Source organism: Silene latifolia, unplaced genomic scaffold (genome assembly GCF_048544455.1).
Source record: "Silene latifolia isolate original U9 population unplaced genomic scaffold, ASM4854445v1 chrun_scaffold_16, whole genome shotgun sequence".
NCBI lineage: Eukaryota > Viridiplantae > Streptophyta > Magnoliopsida > Caryophyllales > Caryophyllaceae > Silene > Silene latifolia.
Window position 1 is genome coordinate 4,299,033 of NW_027413123.1, and position 3,846 is coordinate 4,302,878.

At 34.3% G+C, this 3,846-nt stretch overlaps 1 long non-coding RNA gene across 1 annotated transcript; it reads left to right on the top strand.

Annotated features, from left to right (window-relative positions):
- The first annotated feature begins 663 nt into the window (after positions 1-663).
- On the top strand, positions 664-3,491 carry LOC141637267 (uncharacterized). The gene is made up of 4 exons (XR_012541702.1): positions 664-832; positions 1,357-1,450; positions 2,618-2,705; positions 3,292-3,491. It is a non-coding gene; the product is annotated as an uncharacterized LOC141637267 (long non-coding RNA).
- The last annotated feature ends 355 nt before the right edge of the window (positions 3,492-3,846 follow it).

The following is a 3,846-nucleotide window of genomic DNA, read 5'->3' on the forward strand; positions in this document are numbered from 1 at the left end:
CCCTATTTCCTTATTTGGATTATTCGGGTTTTCTTTCCTATTTCCTTTTTGGGTTGATGTGTGTGGTCCAAATTAAATTACATGTGGGGCAGTGTGAATATGAGGGAGTACTATTTAGACAAGTCAAAATTCACAACCCCAAATTCACAACCCCAACTCCTCCTCCTGATCGTGTGTGACGATTCCTTTTCCAAAAAAAAAAAAAAAAGCTACGCGACCACCGTTCGATCTCGTCCACAGCGGACCACCGCAGTCTCCACCAGTACCACCGGCCGCAGCCTCCTTCCTCGCCCTCGACGGTATGTGTCGTCCCCTTCTCTTTTGCAATTTTTTTTAATTTTAAATTAGGGTTTGATTTGTATAGTTTTATTATTGATTTTTGATGTTTTTGGATGTTTGATTGTTGAATTTCGATATTTGTTGAGTTGAAATTGGATGTTTGATTATTTAGTTGAAATTGGATGTTAATAAGTTAATAAATTAGGATGAAAATCATATCAGAATGTTAAAAATAAAGTGAGTAGGGGGCATTACAATGGGAACCACGATGTTAAGTGTACAAACTTCTTACATATTCAGATTTTAGTGGTGTAAAATCGCTCGTGTATATGCTAATTAAAACTCAAAAATTTGGCATAGCGCTTTTCCAAAACACAACCTAACTGCCTATACCATACACCCTCTCCCCTCTAATCAATTATCAATTATCAATTAAAACTTAATTCATTCACTATCCTCTCCATCGTGAGGCATCGCCTACTTTGTTCATCTCTCAATTGCTCATATTCTTAATCGCATCTCTCGATGATCATTATCGTAGTCAACTAAGTAGGTAAATTTCTTCAATCTTTAATGTATTTTTTCGTTGTTTCATCGTCATCAGTAATCAATAATTATTAATCAAAACCTAATTTTGGGTTATTACTCCCGATGTAGTGCAATTGTAAGTAAAATTGCTCCACCTTTCTGTTTTTTATATTTCTAGGGTTTATGTTTTCTATACTGAGTATCAATTAGAAGTTGCCGATGTCGATTTACAATCTATAATAATACGTGCCCTTAATTCACTCATGAGTTGATTTACCATCAATTTTTGATTTGCATATAATAGTGGTTAACAAATCAATTTTTGATTTGAATATTATACAGCTCTACAGGGAGGCTTTGTAGATAAGACTGTACTTTCCCTCTGCACAGGGGTATCATCTTATTGATATCCGCTTGTTAAAGCATCTCGTTTGCTAGCCTAGTCACTTTTCATCTTTTTTGAATGCTAAAACGTCGCTAGATATATTATTTGATTCTTCTTTTGTCAGTAATGGTATTATTACTATATTGTTTATTGTGCTGTTTCAGGATCAGTGTGTTTGCAAGCCTTCAGAACTTCTTTGGATACACACAGTGAGTTTACATACGATACTCGTTCTTCAGTAGAGCATCAAGTTAGTGGGTATGTGATATCTAAATTCTCTTTGTCATATACTCCATTATATCAGTACAAATTAATAATTAATAATAGTAATAGTTTGTGCTTTTTTGTCAACTTCTGTTTTTGGCTCCTTACAAGTTTATAATGCATTCATTCTTTTCCATATCCCTCGTAAATTTTGTTTCTAGTTATACTTTATGTCAGAGACTTAGAAAGTAGAAACTCAATTTCATAGGGGAAAGTCATTTTACTCATTCATATCTCTTATTGATGGAGATTTCCAGTTTTCATCAGTTGTTTCCTCAGTCCTTGTATGATGTATACTCAGTATTCCCTCTAGAATGCCACAATATTGTAGACATATTATTCATCTAGTATTCTCTCAAGAATGATCCTTGTGAAAATATACTATGCCGAGTGTTTAAAATGCTTCTTTTCCTCAATGCATTGATTGAGTGCATAAGTTGCATTCATGATAACAACTTTTGATTTTTTGTCCCTCGATTTCTTTCATACTCCCTCTATCCCAATTTTATTGTCCCCTTTCCCTTATAATTTATCCCAAAATACATGTACGTTCTTCTCATAAGTGATTTGGCCGTTGGCCGTGTTCAGATGTCGGAGGTCTTCGGTAATACAACAAATCATTATCATGTACGTTCTTCTCATAAGTGATTTACTTCATGAGTCTCGTTGATCACAATCTTAGTGATGATCTATGCTATTAGTCTATTACTCGAAATCGTTTAAATGTAGTCGACATGGGTGCATATCTTTGTATGCTTGGCTTAAAAAGAATTGTCCAAGTGTTAATATTTTGGGTGGAAACTTTGAGATCGTAAGTGTGTAAGTTGTGTTACTTTTATATCTTGTTGGATAGTAACTGTGTACAGTGACTTTTATCAACATAAGTCATGTCTTAGTCTCATGTGGGTGTACTATGTAAAATAATACAGTAAGTGAATTTTATTTGATAGGATGAGTCTAGGATTCTTGTGAAGTTCATACATGTAATTATTTTTTTATAACCACCTCTTTTAACAAATATTAATATCTGATAAAACGTCAAGGTATACAGTTCTAGGAATGAATGAAACTTCATTTACTTTGAAAGAAATTGCTTCCCATGTAGGTATACAGTTCTAGACGAGCCCACATTTACAGTTTTTATGTTTTTTTATTTTTCAGGAGCATTTTGTTCTTCCCGATGGTTGCTGTGTCTCCGATCCTTTCAAGCACAGGATGAAGCGAGTAGGGATTTCAGGAAAACTATAAAGTATGTGAGCTAATCTGTTTGAGAAATCTCTGAGTTCACTGATCTTATTTTGACAGATACAAGAGCTGGCTTAATACTAAAAAAATTCATTTGATGTGTATGTGTGTGTGTGTCTATGTGTGCCAAATTTGACACTCCCCTAACTATCTTACTCCATTGAAGCGTTGACGGAAGTAAATCAAATTTCAGAGGGTTTTGTAGTGGTGTCTTTCCTTTGTAAAGCCCTACAACCAAAATTGACACAGTTGCCTATTGCCTATTCGTAACAGTAGTCTACTACTATGTTGTGGGTAGTCCGACTTGAAAATCAGTAACAAATAGCTAAAACTACTAGCTACACTGATGCTTTCTAGGAGTGACTAGTGAGTACTCATAGTGCACTGGAGTTGTGAATTATGAATAACTTACATCCATATCTGATATTATTCATCATGCATATTTTGTTAGAAAATAACTCTTGCTTGAACACTCTTTCCGTAAAATGCACCTTGAATTAGACTTTGGTAACTCTGAGAAGCAACATTGGGTGTTTAAGAATTATGATATTGTATTTTTAATTATATATTTATTGATGTCTGATCTCCAGGGTACGTTGGAGATGCTCTACTTTTGGTGGTGCATCTAGATGAAAGGAACAATTCTCGAATTCATTTTTGGAACAGATGGTTGCACCTTTTGGCTAGCATTTAATCTGTTTGGGAACTTTTTTTTTTTTTTTTTACGTGAACATTAATGTATGTTTAATTTGATAATAGGGATATTTTTTTCTATTGTAATTCGGATGAATTAATTACAATACTTCTTTTGAAGTGTTGATGTATGAATGCAATTTTATGTTATTAGATTTTGTTTTAAATATATTTTGGACAAAAGCGTCAGTGCTCGTGACACTTAAAAGTGACGACAAGGTTGACAGAAAAAAGCGTCGAAAATTCGCGACGCCTCAAAAAACCACGCTTTTGGAAGCGTTGAGATATAAAATGGCGACGCTTTTAAGCGTCGGTAATAGCCTTAAAAAGCGTCGAAAAATGGCGGGATTTGTTGTAGTGTGCATTTGTGTTTGCAACGGAAATTACAGGTTTTGTGACGGCTATCCATTAATTTAAAAAGTCAATTTGTTGACTTTTCCCTCTACTATGCA